Source organism: Tympanuchus pallidicinctus, unplaced genomic scaffold (assembly GCF_026119805.1).
Source record: "Tympanuchus pallidicinctus isolate F22 unplaced genomic scaffold, pur_lepc_1.0 scaffold1, whole genome shotgun sequence".
Taxonomy (NCBI): domain Eukaryota; kingdom Metazoa; phylum Chordata; class Aves; order Galliformes; family Phasianidae; genus Tympanuchus; species Tympanuchus pallidicinctus.
Genome location: NW_026294618.1, coordinates 73342034 through 73366150, shown reverse-complemented (window position 1 = coordinate 73366150; position 24117 = coordinate 73342034). Strand labels below are relative to the sequence as shown.

The 24117-nt window shown below is 36.5% G+C and overlaps 1 protein-coding gene across 3 annotated transcripts in view; it reads right to left on the bottom strand.

Moving 5' to 3' along the window:
- CHRM3 (cholinergic receptor muscarinic 3) overlaps window positions 1-24117 on the bottom strand; it is a 256051-nt gene that overhangs the window by 170366 nt on the left and 61568 nt on the right. For 2 of the 3 annotated variants that reach the window (XM_052685064.1, XM_052685073.1), the window contains exon 2: window positions 4118-4230. The gene's annotated coding sequence lies outside the window, so the exon portion shown is untranslated. Of the gene's footprint in view, window positions 1-4117; window positions 4231-24117 lie in introns of those variants that run through there. The other variant, XM_052685082.1, reaches the window with a different exon arrangement.

Here is a 24117-nt window from a genome sequence, read left to right as displayed (position 1 = left end):
AATGATGCACTGATCTGTTATGATATAACACTATTAGTTAAGATTCCCTACTAACAGGAAATCCCTAACAGAGTGCAAACCAACAGCAATACCTCCTGTGTTACTGAGCTTTGCCTTAACCAATAACCAACTTTGAGGAGAGTTTCTCCATAGTTTTTGAAGCTTCTGTGGCAAAAGTTATCCAGGAGTCTTGACACATGGTAGACACAGTATTTGTTTGATAATGAAGTACAGAAGGAAGGGAAAAGTGTGAAGGGAAATTCTAACTATTTGAATGTTCAGACACAGCAAAAAACCTGGTTCAAATTCACCGGGACCAGAAATTTTCAAGACAAATGCTGACACTTAGTCATCTGTTTCTGTTTATTTGCTGCAGGCATCACAGAGCAGACTGTGTCTCAGCAGGGTTGTGATTACTTCCATAAATAATGCATGCTTCATTTTGATTCATTTTGTGTACCTGTTATGCCATTTACTTTGGCATCCAGAGGAAGCCCGTGATGTGTTCAGAAGGCCTAGCTACCAGTTAGCATAGCAGAAAGAATAGATCCAGATTCAGTGTAGGCATCTATGTGAGAACAGGTAGAGTAACACCCTAACAAAAATTAATCTATTGAGCAATGAATGTTCACAATAAGAAAGCAATGGGAATAACAAAGAAAGGATTGGTTTTCATACTTACTGGCATGATTTACACTGAAATAAAACACCTTACTTCAGTTACAACACTGAACTGCATTGAGCCATTGGCAAAGAAGCTGAAACTAGAGTTCAGCAGCATAAACATCCAAAACCCAATTGCTCCATTACTTAGTATTGGTCTAAGGAGTTTCCGAATGTGATTTTTGACAGAGGTTGTTTTGAGCTAAGAAGGGTATCTGAAATTGAGATCCAGGGCTCGACCTTCTCCAAGTTTTGTCTTTTTTTGTGATAATCTGGTGTGTGGGTTTTCTGGATTTTTGTTTCTTTGCTTGCTTTTGAAATCTGATTATATAGTTCTAACACCACCGAGCAATTGTTGATGTTATACTTAGAAGTTGTTGTCTACACTGTGTAACACTCCAAAATATAGCTTGTAAGTACTCAGGCTTTGGGATACCCAGTGCAGTCCTTTAATTGAGCTTTCTAGGCTTTTTTTTTTTTCAGTTGCCTTCCAAATAATGAGATCATATACTTAAAATTCTTCAGTTATTCTTGTAACTTAACATATGGTCTCACCCACTTATCTTGTTTGTAGATGTTCTGACCTTTAATGTTTTATGTATCCTAATTTTGATTATCATAAATGTCTTCTAAACAGCAGCTAGCATCTGCTCTTTACAGCTTTTTTTTTTTTTTTTTGTCATTCTGTGCTGACTTTACATATTCATAATAAAAAAAAAAAAAAAAAAAAGCCTTTAAATATTAAAACACTATATGAAGTTTCAGATTTTGTTTCATTTTGTCTGTTCTTAATCTCAGTGGAGCTGGCTGTACTTTTCATCCCCAGAGACATGCCAAAATTGTTATCAGCTGGTTTAAATCAAAATGAAGATACAATGTGTGCTCTAATTGTAAATTTTACATTTCCAGGACTCCTTGTAAGACATTCCAACTCCCTTTCATGTAACTTCCTGCATTTCAGCATACCCTCTAAAAGGCTGACACCACCAGCTCGACACATCTTTCTCTAATAGGTTTCCCTGGTCTAACTAAAGGAGTATGAGATTTGGGAGCAAACTGATACTGTTACTATGATTATAAATTACTATTTTACAGATTCTGTATGTCTATTCCTATTGTGAGTCTTCCTACTTCTGTAGGGTTTGAGTTCAGCAAATAAGGCCCATCTAGTCTCAAGATAACATTCCTGCTTCAGTGGTAGGAAAACATCCTCCAGAATTTGTATCGTGTAGTAACATTCAGTCTACTTCCTTATGTCCACATTAAATTAAATCCAGTGAAAGAGAAACCTTGAGCTAAGTTTCTGGGTTATTGATAATCTATACTTCGTGCTGAGAGGGCATGATAGTGAGGGGGAGATGAACATGCCTTTCTCACACCTGTCCTCTTTGCTTGAAGGGTACAACTGATGAATAGACTGCCAAAGCAAGAAGTTTTTTCTTGTGTGGGTTTTTGTGTTTTTTGTTGTTGTTGTTGTTGTTGTTGTTTTAAAAATCATATGCACAACATACATTGACATTTCCTAAACAAGAATTTAAAATATGACTTTTTTTTTTTAGTTTGGTCACGAAGGAAACACTGTAGACTGTATTCTGTTCTCACGTGGGTGGACACAGAGAATAATTTCAGTAAAATGTGGTGCAGCAGATCTCGGTAATAGGAGACAAAATCCTGCAGTGTTAACACAAACAGAGTAGACACCCTTTTCTCTGTTTAAAGAGGTTAGTCCTTCCACCACACCTGTCACAAAGTCCTTATTTCACCATGAATCAGTGCACATTCAGGATGCAAAAACAGGCTCAGAAATGCATGGCACACTGCTGATAAGGAAGAGGAGAAAAGAAAAGGTCAAGTCTTTGAAGCAAATCAGCTAATTCTGCAAATAAAAAGCCTGGTTAGGGAACAATGCAGGACTCAATGAATACCCGGGGAACTGCCTCACAGAATCAACAGGTACTAGATAAAACCATCAAACAGTATCACATTTTTCCAATAATTTGCCAGTGGAAACAAGTGAGGTGATGTTTTCTTTGCTATTTATCTGGTTCTCTGGTATCAGATCTGTCTGGTTTAGGCATGTCATTTGAAATTTAAAGCCAGGTTGACAATGGTAAGAGAGGTAGATGAAAGGTGTCCTCCAAAGGATGAAAAAAGCATGCTATACCTCTGGCCATTTAGCTGTGTAAATAACTTACTTCCACCAAAAATAACAGTAATGAATTTTGCTGGCAAATATCCCTATCCATTTATACAGGATATTTAAACATGTCTTTCCATTATCAAGTGCAAACACATCTTTGGAAACTGTACTGCTTCTGTGTTACTTCATTACAGTACTTAAGCACATCATAAGAATGGCTTTGACTAATTCCATTGTTTTGTCTTTTCTATTCTCATTGCTTTCATCTCTGTTATTTTTTTTTCTCTTGCATATTTCTAAGGACTCAGAAATCTAGAACAGGAGTGGAAATAAAAAATACTTTTCATGCTGGCATGTCAGACCTTTTCTTCCAACTTGTACTCTACACGTAAGGTAACAAACTTTTACATATAGTTTTTAACAGTAGCTAATCAATCATCTATTTCATAAAATTTGGTATCAATCACAAATAAACTGCTGCAAGAGCCAGGTTAAAATCCTTTATTATAAAGGAGAAGGACAAGACCATAAGAATTTTAACCTCAAATGACTGACCTAATATTTGGGCAGGATTCTGGGCTGTTATTTTATGGTGTATTGAAGAACAGTCAGTGAAACATTGTGATATCCAAATTTGGTTTGTCAGTGTTAAATTTTCGTTTAGACAAATGAACAGTTTGAGCTTTGGATCACATTACTGCATGTCTGGACTCTGTGGAAAGCATAAATGGAAGTTTTCTTGTACAATGCAAAGCCTTGTTTTTAACATTATTAACACTACTCATGGATACTACAAGCGGAATAATTATAGGCATAAAGTATAGACAATACAAAGACAAAACTGAAAACTCCTCTAAATATTTTCTCCAACGTATTTTTCCTATGTCTTTAATTATATTTCTAACAATGTTGATTTCTTTTTCCCCTTAAATACATAAAATACATTGTGATATGTCTGATACTAAAAAAAAAAGCATTTGGCTTGAATCTATTTTGACCTAAAATATTAAACACTGAGATAAAAATGCTTTCAATCTGAAAGGAGAAACAGCAATTAAAGGTGTGTATAAAGATATTTGCATAGCTCCGAAGTCATCTAAAGAGAGAGGCAATTTTTGCAAGTTGATTTTATAAAAATCCTTGAACAGCTTAAGAACTGATTTCTATGCATAAGTTAAATTAACAATGCTAGGCTAATCCAAATAAAAACAGCGTGAGCACCATCCAATGCAGTTTATTGTAAGATTTTAGTTCCTTCTCTGAAGTAAATAAAAAAGGTATTTATCGACTACGCAATACAAGAACAAAACTCACCATGAACAAGGAAGAGGAAATGTATATATCATGTTTCAGATGACTGTAGATCATCCGGCCTGTAGCTGGATATACCACACACCGCTGAAAGATTTTGCCATAACGATCAAGATCTAAAAAAGACAAAAACACAAAAGATAATCAGACAAAGAAATAATAAAAACTAATAATTCCTTATTTAAAACACAATTTTAACTTTCATTGCTCTTTAAAACAAACTATTAAGGAAAGTTCAAAAAATCCTGTTTCATACTATCATCATCTAGCAAGAATTTATTTTATAACAGCTGTAATGCATTTTGTTTAGTTACTTCATCTGCAGTTCTTTTGAAGGTTTTGTAGCTTTCAAACTCATCAAGATTCAGAGTCTTTGTTCATTTTTGTTTTGTGATAATCATTTTTTGTACTTTTACTCAAATTTCACCAGGGCTAATTACTAAATAAAAAAAATACTGAATCATTCTTTCATGCTACCTCCACACTCCTAAGAAATGCTGCGGAAATGCTGATTCAAACAAAACATTTGACAAATTTGAGAAGATACATTTTTGCTCAGAGTGAAAAGGGATGGTAGAGGTCTGCATTTTGAAGAATCTCATTTTGGCATTTTCAGTTTTCAGTAATTTTCTGGCAGAAGAATCTTTATTTCAAATTAGAAGTTAAAATAAAGTTATGACTAAAGTGAACATGTTATCAGAACACAGTGGCTGGCCTTTCACAAATCACTTTGAAACCACAGGAGTCCCAAATACGTTTTTAATCAGACATAAAATAAAACTTCAGAGGTTTGTTTCAGGTGAGGTTTTACACTTTCCATGGAACTGTGTAGATCTTAAATGTTATCAAATTGATTTTCTTTTCACATTTAAAGAGAAAAGCTCAACTTAAATGAATATAATTTTCTGACTATTTTCTGGAAATTGTTTGCAACCACATCTTACATCTTTTGTCCTTTACAAGTAAATTCTGTTGATTCAAGAAACTGCATGAGCCTTCCAAATACTTAATCTTCTGTCCTGCCTTCTCAAAAAATCTGTTATAAAGACTGAATTAAGGACTTAGCCAAGTCATACACAAATTCATTAAAATTGGATGAGTAGAAAATGTCATCACACAATTTTTCTAGAACTAAATATTCTTATCTAGAATTACTGAACAGGGGAAATCATTTTTCAACTGACAGAAATATGGGAATATTTTATCACTGTGGATACTTCTGTGAAATTTAAAACAAACACGCTTAGAAAAAGACATTCCAGTCAATAACAACCATTTTTTATATGTGTTCTTCTAAATAAATACTTTCCTATTACTTTCTAATTCTCTTTCAAAAGGATACAACTACATATTTTCAAACATGATTGGACTTTGTGCAGATGCTCAGCTACTCTGTAGCAGATCCTACACCAGACTTCTTACTGTTCCTGCTTCTTGCATCCCTGCTCTCTTTTCAGCACAAGAGAATAGGAGTTGGGGAATACTTTATCTTTCAAGTCAGGTCTTTCTCCTCCAGCCAATCACCCCTTGGCTACAGACCCAGCAGTGCTGGCATTAGGGACAGAGCAGCACAGGATTAGGCAGGCACATAGGAAAGTCAGACATCTTAACCTGACTCTGCAGCTATGGGTATGCACTCAAAATATGCCCTTGTTGAGAAGTATTTTATCTGCAGAGACAGCATCTCAGCGTTTGCTGTAGTATTTTTTATGCAGTATTAAAAATTGTCAGCTTTATTATAACATGCCAATGAATTACGCAATACAAATTTCTAAAATTTACACTTAATTAGGGCAATTACATTCAAATAAAATGTGAAAAAAATGTTAAAAAAAATGATATGGTCATTTGGGATCTTTTAAAAGATCTTTTTTCACATAGAGTCTTCAAGAACCAATAGTTTTAGAATATTCTTTTCTCATAAGGTGTTTAGATAAAGACATCTACTTGCATCATTTAAATTACTTGTTTTTCACCATTCCTAACTCTGAATATAAGAAAAAGTACCAGCCTGGCTTTGCCAAGACAAAATAGACAATCAAGTAACTAGATTTTCCCCTCCAGGGTAACATCTCTTGAACAGGATTAGACTTCAATTAATTATAAAATCAAAACAAACAAAACATTTTAAAAAATGTGGAGAATTTTTCACTCTCTATTCTCTCCCTTAAAACATATGAAATTCATGCGATGACTCCAAAAGATTTGTTACTGTTTTTCTTCTCAATGTACACCAGCATATACTGTCCTTTCCACCACAGCAGCACTTTCCTCAGAATTTTCACAAAGCTCATCTAATGCTTCTTTGCAATGTGAGAAGTTGTAGGACACAAAAAGCAGTCAACGAGTACAATGAACACAGCCTGGCCAGGTAAACTTTATTTTCTGAATAACTCTACTTTCTCTAATTACACCACTGAAAATAGTGGAAAACTCACATTTTGGCCTGTGGTATTTTGAACGCCATGTCTTAAGAAAGAAAAACGAACTCTGCAAGGATGAACACTGTTGTGGGTTTTTTCTTGTTGTTGTTTTTTTGTTGTTGTTTATATTGCTTGTTGTTTTTTTTTTGTTTTGTGTGGTTTTTTTTTTTTTTTTTTTTTTTTTGAGTACACATAAGAACAAATAAGACAATATACCCAACAGAGGTATATATCTAAGTATTTTTGAAAGTTATTAAACTCTCAGTTTCTCTCCTGCAGCAGTCTGGACTATTTTACAACAATAATATTTTAAGTGTTTTTTTAAAAAAAAGGAAACAAAGACCAAAATATCCAAAATACTAACAGCTACAAATTTGCTCATAGCAGCTAGTCTTGGTCTGTTGCCAGCATGCAAGTGGCATGGTGGGATGGTGAGAGGCTATTCCTGCCCTGCTAAATGCAAACACATAGCTGGATGTGTACCCACAGCCAGATGGAAGACCATGAACCTTGCACATCAGCATCACAAACGGACAGTGCAACCAGCCCCAGGATGGAACAAGGAGTAGTTCAGTGGCACAGTGGGCAGCACACACTGAGCACACAGGTTTTAAGGTCAGAGAAGCAAGAAAGGACACAGTTTACAATGATGAGATAATTCTGGGTTCACTTAGGAACAAATTTAGACCGTGCCTATGCCTCATTGCCATCTCCACAAAAGCACTACTAAAAAAGGGCAATTTTTTCAGTGTCTTAAGTAACTACATAAGCATCCAGATGTAACATGAATTAGCAATTGATTCCACTAACTGGAAAAGTTGTTTTCAAGGATATGATAATAATTGACAGAAGTAGTTTGCAGACCATCATTCTCTATCAAATTCCGTCCTGTCATTCCAATCAGGGTAAGTTTTTTTTCTAACAAGCATCCCACACTGAAAACTAATCAGAAGTCAGAGCTATTTTGAATGTATTTCACAGCATGTGAAAGGTGATTCTTGGAAAGCTAATTGCAAATGCTCCGCTGACACTGAGAATGTTCCTGAATCTTTCACATTCCCTTCAACCAGGCTCTGCAGGCCTGCTCCCTTGCTGCTCACCTATACATGCAATGACAGCCTCGGGAACAAAGCACACAGCCCTCCAAAATATATATTTGCTTGTTACATTCATCAATTTTCACTCATCAAAATGTATTTTACATGCATGCAACACTGATTCTGAGCATAGTTCTATCCTTTTCAAAATCAAACTATGGCCACTACTTGGAAGCATTAAGAAAAAAATACAAAACCCCAAGGTCTCACCACCTCTACACGGTGCTAATCAGGATCCACCATGTAAACATCTGTAATAAACACGTGTAAACAAATGCTAAGGAACTTTCATGATAAATGCTTGATGTTCAGCTCGTTTTAAATCAGTGATGGTGTTCAAATTGATTGCTATGTATACAATTTTCCTTATCTGCATGAAAATCTCTTGTTAGGTTTCATTACGCCAAGATTTGCGTTGATGGCAGGCTAAATGCCAACTGATTATGATAACACACTGAAGAATAACAATATATTAATTGTGTACAGCAGGAAGAGAAACTGGATGCATCTGTCCCTTTATAATGAACTAAACTGGATCATATCCAGATGACTGAACATTTTGGCCCCTGGCAACTCTTGTAACTGTTGTTTTAATCAATCTTTGGTTTATGTTATGAATATGCAATATTTTAGAACTGTGGAGTTGCCTATTATTGCTTGAAAGTATCAAGTTTATTTTAACAGTGAGACCTTATAACCACAATGGCTAATGAGTACTGATAAAGTGCTTTTTAGTCCTTATACAAATGCTATTAGTTACTGACCTATTTTCAAAGTGTAACCAATCAAATTCAATCAAAAAAAAAATCTGCTCCTCAGAGGCCAAAGAATATGACTTTCCATTAAAATGCTATTTTCCAAAAAGAATAAATGTCCAAAAAGTAAATGTAATTAAGCTGTACTAGGAGCACAGTTAATTAAAAGTATATCTGGCAGCATGCTTTGTTCAAAAAAAAAAAAAAAAACACCTCAATTTTCACAAGGATTTGGCTGATATTAGTTTTTCAAACAATGGATTTTCAATTCAGACTCAGGAGGAAAGGGCCAAACACCTGTGATCTCTGGACAGCGAGCAATGCTTATAGTAGAGAAAATTAAACTGTGGAACACAAGTTACATTTCTTTTGCACATCCTTTATTGCTTTTTATACAGCAATCCCCTACTATACTTCAACCTCATTCAGTAATAGCAATGAATTTAAGACTTAAATGCTGATACATATAACAATTATTAATATTTTATTTCAAAATAAGAATGATTGCATGAACAGCATCAGTTTGGTTTGAAGTTGAGGTAGGAAGGTAGGTAGCAGTCACTAGCGGTATCTTATTTCTGCCAAGTATTTATTAGAAGTATTAAGATGAACAATTTTTTCTTAATTTCCTTAATCTTAATTTCAAACCATGGTTTGCATCTGTATTTAGGCCATTTATTTGTCATTGGCATGAAGGCTCAATGCTGTGCTAACATTTGTCTGCATGGCTTTTAAGCTCTTTGTTGAAAAAATACCTGTTTTCCTGCTGTAAAAGCACAGAATAGCAGAGTGAATACTGTCATTTCATATAGGCAGATGCTTAATATCACCTCTTACATGGGGGTGGATGAGAATAAACCATGCATTTATCATCTGAGCATCATTTTGAAATGCTGTGCAATTTTTAAAAGTCTTTCCTCCTAAATCAATGCATGAACTTCCCTTGTCACTCACTCTTTTTCATTAGCAGAGCATCAGGCAAAGAAATAGGGCTAATGTATTTCCTGTGAGGGAGCTCTGTTCTGAGCAAATATGTAATGCAAATGTGACATTCGGTCTTCAGTGCTGCCATGAACATTCCTTTCTGCGACTTACAGGTGCTGCAAGGCTGATTTTCACAGCAGTATTCAGTCTCCAACTGAGTCCCTGCCGAAGGAGGTCAGGAACAACTGTGCTCTGTACCTGTCAACTACTTATTTCTTTTTCCTCTTTTCCCCTCTTTCTCTCCTAAATGAAAAGTTTCAGACCTATTTTCCACCTTGCAGAAAATGGTTATGTTGGCATCCCTCCCTCTTTGAATATTCTTAATGCATCAATGGCAAAAAGGAGATGTCACCTGCCAAAGACTCCGCTTCTCAACACAGTAAAATTCTGTAAACAGCCACTGATACTGCAAATCAAGTAGTTATGGCTTCATATTCCATGAACCAAATAGCTGGGGGAAGCAGATGCTCCTGCACAACCTATTTTTCCATACTATCATTTCCTCACCTTTTGCCATTAGGTTAGGAATAAATCAAGGGAGTAAGGAACAAAGTCAGAACTGATGATATAACAGGTAGTCCATCATAGAATCACCAAGGATAGAAAAGACCTACAAGATAGTCCAGCCCAATGATCCACCAATCACCAATAGTTTTCACTAAACCATGTCCCTCAAAGCAACACATACAGGTTCCTTGAATGCCTCCAGGGCTGGTGACTCCACCCACTCCCTGGGCAGCGCATTCCAGCGCCTGACCACTCTTTCTGAAACACACCATTTTCTAATGTCCAACCTGAATCTCCCCTGGCGCAACTTGAGGCTTTTCTTTCCAGTCCTGTCACCAGTAACATGAGAGAAAAGGCCGACCTCCAGTTTGCTACAACCTCCCTTCAATTAGTTTTTTTTGAGCAACAATAGTTCATTAAGAAACAAAACTAAAGGAAAATAGTGTTCTACCTAGGAATGAAGCCTGTAAAGGACTGATGGTAGCTAAAGTCTGAGGGCAGAACACAGCTCTTTTGGTCAGATAATCCTGAGAGCAGCAGTATGATTGCGCTCAGTACATGCCTGCTGAATAGCTACTAACCCTTTAATGAATTGGTGTTAATTAATTAATTAATTATGCCAGCCATATCATCACTTGCAGAAAAAAAATAACAAATCTTCAAATACTACATACAATGTAATAAAACCTGCCAGAGAGAAATGAAGTTGGAACAGCTTCATGGCACCTCAACACAAACCATTATAAGCAATGGGGAGATGGATCAGCAGTGAGGCAGTAGCACAGGGTCTGGTTTTATTCCCCTTAGAAGTGTCATTCTTTCTCCCTACTGGCATGCAATGTGGTGCTGCAGATGCCTACTGCATATACTACCTGGGATTAAAAATATGAGAACAGTCCTTGTTTCTTCAGAGCAAAGAAAGAATTTAAGAGGTGGGTGAAAGAAAGCTGCAGTTTCAGAGCCTGCAGGATACAGTCTCACTATATAAGGTAATTTAAGCTGTCAATAACTGGCCATTTTGCAGTGCACACAATGAGGTTAGTGACAACCTTATAAATAGAACTCATGGCCTTCATATTAGTTGCATTAGCTGTCTTCATCTGGCAACTATTGACGTAATGTGTTTGTCTAGAGTTCATTATGATTTCCCTCACTGTGATGTATATAGGCTCCAAAGGCCATAGCTTTGAGGCCTTGGAGCTTTCACACTATTTTCTTCTGACAGATGCAGTTGTGAAATGTCAAAGATTCTCCCCTCCTCCATTAAACATATTAGAAGAAAAAATAAAAAGAAATAGTAGCACTTCAGAATGGAGAGTGATTTCACATCTGCACATTCTAAAGTGAAGAAAACTCACTAGAAGACGTGACAATGTAAGTTATTGCAAAATCGGAAAGATTTTGCAGATATATGGACTTGAGAATTATTGGTAAGACAAACTTCTTTTTCTTTTCTCTTCTTAGCCTGATCTAATGGGTGTCAACCTACTCACAGCAGGGGGGTTGGAACTAGATGATAGTTAACGACCCTTCCAGCCCCAAGCCATTCTATGATTCTGTGGTAATTTTCTGAGTCATACAAGAAAGATAAACACATTCCCAAGACTTCATATCTTGCTCTGCTGCCTGACCGTAAACCGGTACTGAGCTCAGCATCAGTGCTGCTTTCTTATTAAATCATACCACCAGCTAAAACACAGTCAGTGTCTATGTGCTTACAAGAGTCAGGCATCAGTCAAAAACCCTCAGGGACCTCATAGTTACAGGTTCAAGCCATAAAAATACAGGCATTTCTAAAAAGGATCCAGCAGAGCGCATTATAGAAAAAACAACATATAAAATTCAGTTGGGAAGAAGTTGAAAAGCAATGGTACTCATTTCCCCTATTCTAGAAATCACAAAGACAAGGTATCAAACAGCGGAAGCATTGCTTTCTCCTCAAAGTTGCATTTCACAAGACACTTTATAGAGTGGCAGGCTTGTGGAAAGGGAAGGCCAGAAGCTCAGAATAGGAAATACATGGCTAGGACAACAATTAACTGTCTCTCAGGGAAGGAAGACAAAGAGCTCATTTAACAAAACATTGTTGCTGAGGGATGAAAAGACAATGGAGATACCAGAGGCACAGACCACAGGTTTCTTCTATCTGCTAGAAGAATTACATTGGAAGTAAGATGCTGAGAGTACAAAGGAAGTAACAAGAGATGGTAACAAAGAATGGTTAGAAAATTTGAGTACATTTATTTTCCTGCATGTTGTGGTTTAGCCCAATTGACAGCTCAGCACCACCCAACCTTTTTCTCACTTCTCCATTCTCCCAATGGAATGGGGGACAGAACTGGGATGAAAAAAAAAAGAACTCACAGGTCAAGGAAAAAAACATACACTAAGACAGAAAGGGAAGAGAGAAATAACAGTAATGAAAATAATACATATATTTATCAAACAAGTGATGCACAAACCAGTTTACCACCTACTAACCAATGCCCAACCAATCAGTAGCAGTCCCCCACTGGACAACTACCCTCAGTTTCATGAAGTTATTTTACATGATGCCATATGATGCGGAATGACCCTTTGGCCAATTCAGGTCAGCTGTCTTGGTTCTGCCCCCTCCCAAATCTTTGTGCCCCCAGTGTGCCCCCCCCCCCCCGACAGGACAGTGTGAGAAGCTGAAAATCTGAAATGCTCTTGGCTTTGTACAGCACCACTCAGTAACAGTATCACTTTTTTATCAGTATTACTTTTCTCCCAAAGCCAAAATAAAGCACCGTACCTGACACTATGAAAAAAAATAAAAAATCAGCTCTGTCCCAGCTGAAACCAAAACATTGAAAATAGTACAGCAAAATAAGGAACAAATACTTTGCTACGAAATGTAACATGCAAGAAACTCAAATAGCTTTGCAGTAAATGGAGAATGTCCATCAGTTCACAATATATGCAACCCTCTAAACTGCTGAGCATATTAGTTCAGCAGATGCCTTCTGTTATTAAGACATAAGTACACACTGTACAAGCCCTAGATAGTTAAATCGTATCACTGATTTTATAGAAGGTGATAAAATACAATTTTTAAGATCTATTCTTCTTACTGTTTTAGCATAATCCTTATTCTAAATTAACCCCAGGAAACAATAAAAATCTGCAAACTTTTCCCACACAACTGATGCTGTTTTCCTGACTAAGATGCTGTCAGCAAAATCTGAATGCTCTTCTACATCCCTCTTTGTCTGTGTGGCTAGGAAGACTCAAAGCTATTACAGTGTCTTGGAAGGTCCCTTTTCGGGAAATAAGAAGAGATGGGCAGTATTTTTTCTACTAATTAGATATAAACAAATAAGATAAAGAATTCTGATACTACAGGATGTTCTGTACTTTGTTATGCGGTAGATTTATTAGTAATAATTATGAAAGTAAGTTACAACCAAAAATCATTAAAGTGAGATTAAAGGCTTATGCTAAACCTATAAAAGCTATGACCTAAAGAGTAACCTTCAGATATTAAAAAAGCTTCCAAAAAACAAGGCAAGAACATGCTATATATGGAGAAGTAATCACACTGTAAACTTTAGGACAATGTCTGAAGAGTCATACAATCTATTTAATTGGAATAAGAATCGGAAATGCAAATGAAAAACAGTTTTCAGAACCTGATAGACTTCAGAGCATCCTTCTTTAAAATACTCTATGCCAATATTTTTTTTTGTAGATAAAACAGGTACAAATGTTTGTGCTTCAAAAAGAGCAATATTTGTAGAGTTATAGAAAAAGGACAACTCAACCTCTCTTCTCAATATCTGATTTGTCAATACAAACATTTCGACTATTGGTTGCTATTACACTTGACTTCTGCTGCTTTCAAAGGCTTAGAGACTACATTTTGGCTATTGCAAATTTCTACTCTGGAGAATATCTAGTACCTCCTGGACTCAAAACATGGCAAAGTAGGTTGACATCATGACATTCTACATTCAGATGCTACAGAAAAGGCCTAGTAAAAGCTAAATTACAAAACTGAAATAGATGTTTTCAGCATAGGTCAGATGGAATAGCTTATTTTCTGAATTGATTTTCCCATTTTCTATCAGATACGTGCCAACAGGATGCACAAAATGGAAAGTTGGTTTTTTTTTTCTTTCTGTTTACATGCTTTTCAAATTTTTTTTTTTTTTTTCCCCACTATATGCTACAACTACAAGCAAGGCCATTTTCTTCCAGCATTCCTGCCTGTGCAACCTCACAGCAAGAACCCTGAGACCAGGGTTCTCCTATTGAGCTCTCTCAGCACCTTCAGTCAAGGCCAACCAAGCCCAAGCTCTTCTGGGGCTTCTTGGCAAGCATACGACTCAACAATTCCTACACTTTCTAGTCCCCCAGCCTATGCTCTTTATTCTGGCCAGGAGTGGATGAGAGAAATTTGGGGGAAATTTCAGCTGGGTCTGTTTGAAAATACAAGCAGTGCTGCTCTAAGTACAGAAGCCTCACACCTGTTGGTACTGGTGTCTGGGCAGTTCCCTACCTGCACTAAGATATTGGGAAGTTTGCATTGCAAAGGGCTTTAATGCTACATTTGAAAGGTAAGCACTGCTAAGTATCCCTACTGCAAATCAACGTGCCTCTGAAACAGGGAACTGATGAGGATGAGCACAAACATACAGCACAAGTAGTGAAGGGGAAGAGCACAAGCACTTGTCCTTTACCAATTGACTCCTCAGAAAGGAGAATGATTTTAAGGCTGGTGAAGACTAATTTCTACACTGTATTTATCTCAAATCCCATAATAAAACAATTAGAATAATTCAATAAAACATCATCAACAAAAGATGCTTTGATTAAAACACAATACTCTTGTGCAGTCACAACTTTCTCCCTCCATCTTTATTATTCATGATCATTATCTCGTACTACCCACAAAGCCGTGTAACTTTATAACTGTTCTTTATACAACATAACAGGATAATTGTATACCTAATAAATCCTACAAGCACAAAACCTAATCCTGCATTGCAACAGCTTTCAGAAGGGTAAGGGAAAACAAATAGATACAATTGTTTCATCCTGCTGGAATACAAACAAATATTTTATTAAAGAAATACCTTCTATATTTATTTGTTTTTAAAAGAGATTACAATGAAAAAGTGACTTATAGTCCATGCAGGTACCATCCAGAGCACGTGCTGTCAACAGCAATTCAACTGTGTGTCCTCTGAACTTGCAACTTTACAGTGACTCCAAAATTTTGTTTGAGGTATACACTATTGCTCTAAACAGCCTTTTCACAAAAATGCTTAATTATATTCCTGAATCAGTTCTAAGCATATAACATGGTTTTTTGTTGTTGTTCTTTTTTTTTTTCCTTTTTTTTTTTTTTTTTTAAGGAGTAGAAGATTTTAAAAAAAACTAGTTTGAAATTGGAACATACAAAGCCAGTTTGCGTGTATGTTTCCAAAGAGCAAACTCTAAGGCATGATGGGATAAAGGCAGAAGTCTTTTATTTAGATTTGTATTTTGTTGTTTCCATCTCTAAGAAAAAGCAGGTCTTCCATTAAAACAAACAAAGCAAAACAAAACAAACAAAAAAACCTCTACAAAAATATAGTTTCATTACAATTTCACTACTGTTCTTTTTTTTTTTTTCTTAATAGAAAGATAATAATCTTCCAGGATCTCTGTCCTTCACAGAGAGTTTTTCATACTTGAAGCCTATTTGTTTCGCTATTTGCTTACAAAAGTATATATAATTAAGTAAGCTGCAGGAAATCAACATTTCAAATACCAGTGCATTTCATACAGTACATCAGTAACACAAAAATAGTATTATTATATAGAAAAAGGGCATCAAGTTTAACCCTACTCTCCAGTTTAAATAATTAGAAGCATATATTTGAAATTCCTAAAATCCTCTTAAGTAGCTGTAAAACAGTCCTCACTGTAGTATCAGACTCAAGGTCAGTAACACAGAAGTAAATGTCAGATATTTAAGATAATTGAAAAATCACATTCTGCTTGTTAGGCTTTCAAAATCAGGTGGATGAGAACATATAAGAAGTAATTAGAATAAAATAAACCTTTTTGACATGATTGCTGCTTTAAAATAATAATTTGGCTATAACTATAAAAAGAAAAAAAACAGTATTCTTCTTTAGAATTAGAAGATATTATGATAGTAAACTTCTCCATTGCACTAAAAACCTCATATAAACAGATAATACAGAAAAAAACATGGAAGCCAAATACTGCACACTGCCTTTTAAAAAAAACCATTTGTTTTTGAAGCAAATTATCCATGAATTAATGAAAACAATGAGGTGCTCAGCGATCCTGAACAAAGCTAGTGGAGAAGTACATGGAAAAATGTAACAACCTAAGGATTGTCTCAGAAACTGGCTTCTACAGATAAAACATCTTGGAGGGGAAAAAAGAAAAGGAAAAAAAAAAAAAAAAGAGAGAAGAGGGAAGAGGGAAAATACTCATTAATAGGAGTTTGGCTTCAGTAAATCCCAATAAAATTAATAAAGATCTTTATTACCTATATCAATAACTACAGTGATACAAGGCCAGTCTCAGAAAGTGAGATTGTAAACACACTGCCTTTTTCCTCCAAGTAAAAAAAAAAAAAAAAAAAAAAAAAAAAAAAAAAAAAAAAAGGAGCTTTCTCAGGCTTTATTCCCTTTTGACAGGCAGCTGAATATTTTAAATGGTGACCGTGATAAGTCAACAAACCTTAATTACTACCTCTTTCCAGGCTAAGCAAACTATTTTTGTAATAGATTTTGTTTCTACTGTTGTCTAAGGCAGTAATTATACGATTTTAATCCTGTATTGGAGAATTAGTACTGAAGTTCACTTTGTACATTCAGCCAAAATAAAGATTTTCTTGCCCAGTGACCTGAACACATTTCATTATTCCAAAGATTTGAACATTCTCCTTTAGAAACCAGAGCATAAACCACTGAAGTGAGATAGCTGAAGACTTTCTGTTAAGAAATAGAATCAAAGAATTGTTTGAGTTAGAAGGGGCCTTTAAAAGTTATCTAGTTCTGGGTCATCTTCCTAAAAATGGGTGCTATATTGCCTTTTTTTTCAGTCACAAGGGACTTCACCTGACCAACACCACCATGACTTTTTAAATACCATTGAAAATGACTTGGCAGCTACATCAGCCAGTTTCCTCAGGACTCTGGGATGCATCTCACTGGGACACACAGATTTACAGATAGATATTCAGGTTCTCCAGGTGGTCACTAACCTGATCTTCCCATACAGTGTGAGGGCATTGTTGTACCATTGCCCACTTCTTAACCATTCCCTATAGGGAAGCATGAAGAACAGTTGCCAGTGAAGTCTGGGGCAAAAAAAAATGTGGAGTACCTCAGTCTTTTCTTTTTCTGTTCTCAACAACCTTCTATATTGCTCACTAAGACAGTACACCTTCTTGGACTTTCTTTTTCCTGTTGATATACCTAAAGAAGCTATGTTCTTCTTGCCCCTTCTTCTATGCCCCTTGCCAAATCCAGTTTCAGCTGTGCATTGGCCTTCCTGACCCATCCCTACACAGCCTAGCAGCATTCTTATCCTCCTCCCAAATTATCTGTCCCTGCTTCAACAGCTTGTGCATCTTCTTCTTGGTCTCTTCAGTTTGATCAGCAGTTTGAGTTTCAGCCATGCCAGACTCTTGCCTTCTTTTTCTGACTTCCTACACCTGGGGATGGAGATATCATGTGCCCTAGGGAAAGTTTCCTTAAAAACCTGACAGCTCTGCTGACTAACTCCCTGAAGAGATGGAATTTAGCTTTCCTAAAGTAAAGTTTCTTGATTTTACTCTTCGCTTGTCTGATATCCATCAGGAGTGTTGAGAGATACTCCATCACTGCACGATCACTACAGCCCAGGAAGCCTTTAATACTGATGTCATCAATCAGTTCACTCATGCTGGATATCAATAGGTCCATCACTGTATCTTCCTGTTAGGGCTGTCTATCATCTGGCTCAGGAAGTTAACCTCAGTTTGTTCCGGGAGCCTCCTTGATTGCCTACATCTTACCATACTACCTTTCCAGCAGATGTCAAGAGGGTTGAAGGCCCCAGCAAGATGAAAGCATTCAATCCTATCTCCTTTAACTGGAGGAGAATCTTACACACTGTATTTACTTTTAAATATCTTTTAATAAACTATATTCTATGTTCTCTATATTATAGGAGTTTTTCTTCCAGTACAATTTATGTTTTAAAATAAACAAACACTTTTATCCTTTTTATCTTCTTAGTTTTCTTCTGTTTGAAGCATTTTTAAACACATCATCTTTCTGCAAAGCTGAAGGAGTACAGGGGTGCTTCACTGCTTCAGAAAAAGGCCCAGTGAGATCAGAGTTGTTTCCAAAAGCAAATGTCCAGGTATGTTCCCTAGGCACCCCCATTTCCCCAACCTCCTTCCACTTGACAAAACTACTGAGCCACGTGTCTTCTGTGTATTGCATCATCTCAATCTCCTGAAATCTCCTTATAACTTTCCTCTCTATCTCAAATGAACAAATTTAATACCAACTAAGCCTTTTTTTTTATTATTTTTTTATTTTTTTAAATCAGCTACAATGAAATCACAACCATGCAAAAAGAAGAAATTTCCTCTCTATAGATAGTTGCCTCCTTCCTTGTTTTCAAGGAAAACACTCAAAAAAAGTAAAGCAGCTGAAAGTCTCAAAGACATGAGGTTTCTACAAGTTTCAGATGAATTCATAGCAGTAATAGGAATCAGTAATGAAAGAATGCCCAAACAGAAAGTGCAAGGAAAGCAACTCCAAAATTAAGTTACTGGCACCAGGCACACCTGTAGCTCTGGAGACTTCTGTCTGCAAAGGGAAGAAACAAAACGAATAGTAAACAGCAGGAGAATCATTGGGCAAAATAGGGAGAAGAACCAGAACCAAAAAATTTCCCATGAGTCTGTAAAACAGATGTGACCAGAGACATAAGGAACAATTTATATGTTTGGGATAGAAAGATGCAGATAGCTTAAAACAGAAACACAAATCTATATGAATTAAGACTGTACAGGAAGGGTGAGATTCACAAGGGCCTGGTGTTTTCATGGGAGGCAGAATTGCTCTGTGTAGAAGTTCTGCAGGAATGGAGCAATACAGGGCAATCTAGATGGAGCGGGGTTGGCTGGCAGTATCCAATAGCAAAATCCTGTATTCATTACTGAAGAATTTATTTCAACTTTTCCAAGGTTTTTCTATGCATTCAAGAAGTAACTGTTTTTTTTTTTTGTTTTTTTTTTTAATCTAAAAATGACTACAACACAAAAATAGTTGCAAATCCACGACAATTTTTCACATTTTGTATCACTGATAAACCATCAACTAACCTTCTCATTTTCAAGGTATTGCATATACCCTGTACTACATCTCATTTTGCAAGAAATAAAGTACTGTATCATCAGTATGGTGGAAGAAAGCAAAGTTAGAAAGCAAAGTTAACTAGGCGGCTCATAGCTATTACTGCTCATAGGACTGTCTCTTGGACCTCTCAATACGCTGCTGAATATATACATTATCAGAGTTCCATCACAGGTATGCGCTCAAAAACACACAGAGAGGGTTAGAGAAATACAAAAAAGTAAAAGGCAAACCACCAGTTAGCATGCTGCAGCAGCTTGACTGAAATTCACAGAAATTTCCTTAACTTCTCAGAGCTGATAGCTGCTTGAGTCACAGGCTACCAGGCTGGGATCCTGAAGATTCACATCCTCAAGGAAAGCAGCAGAAAATTCTAGGAGAGAGAGCTAAAGGACCAGGAAGCAGCTATGGGGTAAGAGAGGAGGTACAAAAGGAAAGGCCACAATCAACATCTAATCAGACTTCGTGTGTTTACCTCCACTGATCTCTGAATTAAGGAAAGCAAAAGAAGATGCACACTTCAGAGTACAGGGGAAAGGAGGAGGCCTGCAGGAACTTTATCTGGACAGTGTCTGGGAGCCTGGTATAAATTTTCACTAAAGAAACAGAATTTTTTACACTGGTAGCTGCTCTGCAGCAGCTATCATGGAAGGCAGAAATGACTTCAAGCTCTTTAGATCAACAGCTCAGTACTCACAGGGTATTTGAGGGGAGCGCTGCCAAGGCACTGACCTCCAACAAAGCTGTGAGTGTGTGAATCAGAGATGTTCAGCATAATCCCCTCGTAAAATCTGATGGTGAGTCACCAGGCACAAATAGCTTCCTGCTCCCTCTGCAAACAAGGAAGAGGCAGGAAAGAGCTGAATGAATGAATAAACGGTTTGTATATTTCTTTTCTCCGAAACGCGGGCTCCGAAGGGCACGCAGATGGAGGAAAGGCAGGAGTGGTATGAATGCAGCGGTTCCGCATGGATATTTGCACATTGAAAAGGGTAGAGGAATGGGAAAGGGACGGAGAGAAAGAATAAAAAATAAAAATAAAAATGTGACTCCAGTCAGGAAATGTAATGCCTTCTTATGAGAGGCTGATTCACAGACATTTTGAGGTTAAGCATTGCTCATCATTCATGGACATGAAAGAGTAATGTCTGCTGTCTCCAATGAAGAATCTTTTTCCCTAAAAGATAAATATTCTCTAAAGCACAATTCTGTAGTGAAGATGACATTTTTTCAGAGCTTAATTATTACAACTATTCTGGAATCTAAGACAAAACTATTTAAATGACAATTCATATCATAGGGGGCTGTATGCAACTATGGCTAGGCAGACGTCAAGGCGTACACATTTGTACATCATTAGCAAAAAAAACCATGATGCTTATGTCATTTGTACTTCCTAAAAGGAAAGAATCAAGGACATCCAGAAAGTCCTTATACTTCAAGATGTGAAAAAGGTCTAGCAAGCACCCACATCCAAAGACACCTTCATCACTATGTGAGAAAGGGAGTACTTTGAAGACTGTAGAACTGACTTTTCCCTATGAATAATTACATTGAAAATTTTCCTCAGGAGTTGTGCCAGGAAGCTGTACAATTTTGTCAGAAATCTGCTAACATCTCACAGGTAGTTTGCTTATTTTTCAGTTCATTGCTTGGCTAGAGACAAGTAAATTAAATCAGGATGTGTTACACCCTTGAAATCACCTGATTATTTCAAAATAGTGTCAGGAAAAGATCTGACACTATTTTAAAAATAGCAATGTCAGCAGATAAGGTTGTGATGTTTGTACCTGACTGACTTTCACTAGTAAGATGATCCATTCCTTGCTTCATTGTACCATTCCTGAAAGGCCTTGGAAAAGTTCCTTTATTTCTTTGCATTCCAACTCAGAGGACTCATCTGTGTGACAGGTTATCAAGATATGGGAATAATATTAATACAACAGCCAATCAAGTCACATCTAGACTCAGATTCATCAACTATCCTACAGCTAAAAGGGGATTCGAATTTTTTAAAATATGTATTTTGACTTCTAAGTTAAAGGTAGAAGTTTAGAATAAAATTTTAAAATGTTTAGTTACTGCTTCCTACTGTAAGCATCTTCATCAGTTCTGAAGCATTTACAACAATTTGGCACGTAGCCAATAGGGGAAAAAAAAACTAACATTTTCCTTTTTCAATTGTCAAAAAGCAATTCTTCTCTGGGTTATCATTTTCTGGGAACAGCCAGTTTTACTAATCACAGATGTCTACAGAAAGCTCATTTGGCTATTTAGAATTCCCTTGTGCAGCATAAAAAGCAATTAAAATAAAACTTGGTGTTAAGATGTCTTTATCTCATCAAAAGAATGGATGACTCACTCCTGCTTTATTACTTTGATGTCCAACTAGAATAAACTAGGTTTAGGACAGCAGAAAGAATGAATGGAAATGAATGAAAAAGCGTGTACAGTGAAGGGAATTGTAGGCACCTACCTACTTCCAAGCAAAAATGCATGTCTCTTCTAGAGCCACAGGAAGACTTCATGTATGCAGTCACTTTTAAATTACCAAGTTCTGGCTAGAAAGCCACAGGAAAGAGACAATTCTAGGGTTTTCTATAACCAAAAGCAATGAAGTTGTTTTGTTTTATTCTGATGCAGGAGTTTCCAGTGTTGCCAGGTGCTTTTGTATAACCATAGCCATTGATGCTGGAGAAGCTGAAGTCCCAGATAAGAACCCTAAACAGAACTAAGAGGCAAAAATCCTTATTTTGCAAACAAAACCAATTTGAATTTGAGAACAAGTTTATTCTGTGAATCTATGTCTCTGCCTACCAAGGACAGAGATACGCAAAGATGAATACAGTCTTCCAGATGCCAGATGTGACAATCCAGAATTATTTTTAAAAAAGAAAAAGAGAAGGGTCTTGATTCCCAAAGGAAAATAAATCTAAATATTTTTCTCATTTGCTAAAAATTCCCCTTATCATATATGTTGCTCCACTACCTGCCTATTTTTGTTCTGTATACAGTTAAAAAGTAGTGGTTTTCTCTCATTATTGAAAGTATCTACAGTCATTTTGAAAGTATCAACAGTCATTAATATTGTTTGATGTACAGTTATCAGTAGTACACAAGACAGAATATTCAGGCTTACAAACACCGGACAACAAGTGAACTTTTATTTTTAAGGTTCAGTGATTCATTTCATATCTATTTTATTTTGAACTGTAGAAAGCTTTTCTTCTTTCATCTCTGTCTTTTTCCCTTATCTTACCTAGTAATTCTTTCTGCATAGATTTATTCCAGCAGACATTTCCATGCTGTAATATGAAAATATTATTAATAAGAAAAAAATCTAAGCTTGTCAAAAGTTTTCTAACTATTCTAATGACAAGCATAAATCCAGCCGTTCCACAGTCATCCAAACTTATTCTTTGAACTTCTCACCATTTAATAATAAACGATGTCAATATCTCATGCAACAGAAATGACTTGCTCCCTGGAAGACACAAGCTGAAGTCAGAAATCAGGGTTATTTCTCAAAGACCTATAAATTACTTCGCAATTTCTGAAAACCTTCAGGAGTGAAACTCCTGGTAGGGGTTGAGAAATAAATACCCAGTGACTTTCTTGACATTCCCTTACCAATGCATGGCAAACATGCTGAGGGAGGGAAGCTTTTCCTGTGAAAGTCATCCAAACTGCATCAAACTGCCCTTTGAAATTCTTCCCTGTTTGTATTTTCTTTCATAGCGCACATTACTGAGGCATAGGGTTACCAGGGAACTAAACAAAAGGTGCTGTGACAACACACTGCTCAGTTTACTCAAAGCACACAGTATCCCTCAGGATTAATATGGTTAATTGTTGCTGTAGCTGTCACCAGCAAAGACAGTGCACTTGGCATGTGGTTGGATTCGCTCCTTGTGGTTGGACTTGAGCCTGAAGATGTTTTCTAAACCAGATGATTCTATAACTCAGGAAGTACATAAATTTTAAATACACAGACAAGGTGAGCAAAGTCAGTGTAAAAGTGCTTGTAAAACAGAGACAGAAGCACATGTATTCAGAAAAAGAGTGCTGTATGCTTCTCTCACAAGTGCACAAGTGACACTAGGTAGAAGCATAACAAACTATCCAACACAGATTCACTCATGAGCTCTTCCCCTCCCATGGAGTAGAAAGTGCCATCACTCCGAGTTACAGATGGATAGGAACAGGGCCAATTTCTGGAGGGTGGTGTTTCAGTTGTCAACTTGCAGTGATTGAGCACTGCCCCAGAGCCTACTCGGACAGTACAGTGACCCTGACTGTTGGGCATCCTTTCTCAAATAACAGTATGGATGTTCCCCATCTCCTTGTAAAACCAACTGTAATTTTGTTTTTACAATTTTTTTTTTAATCATCTGTTAAATATATTGTTGCAATGTATTTGAAAACCTTGATTTTCTTATGTTAACATCACCTCAAAACACACTTGGCATTTGCTCATTTTATATGACCAGACAAACTCAGTCCATCAAATATGCTAAAGCTATGCCTTCCCCTTTTGCCAGATAATTTTGGAACACCAAATCAAAATTTCATCCAAATCAAAATGCACACTCTGGTTTAACCTGGCAGGCCACTAAGCACCACAGCCTTTTACTCCTTCACTCAGTGAGATGAGGGGGAGAACTGGAAGCAAAATAGAATTTGTCAGTTGAGATTACAAACTATTCAGTAAGAAAGGAAAGGAGGAAAAAAAAAAAAAAAAAAAAAGCAATTATAACAAAATAATATATGTAGATTGCTCTGAAGGTAATTCTTCCCATTTATTTCCATAGAAACTACAAGAGACTTGAAGAACAC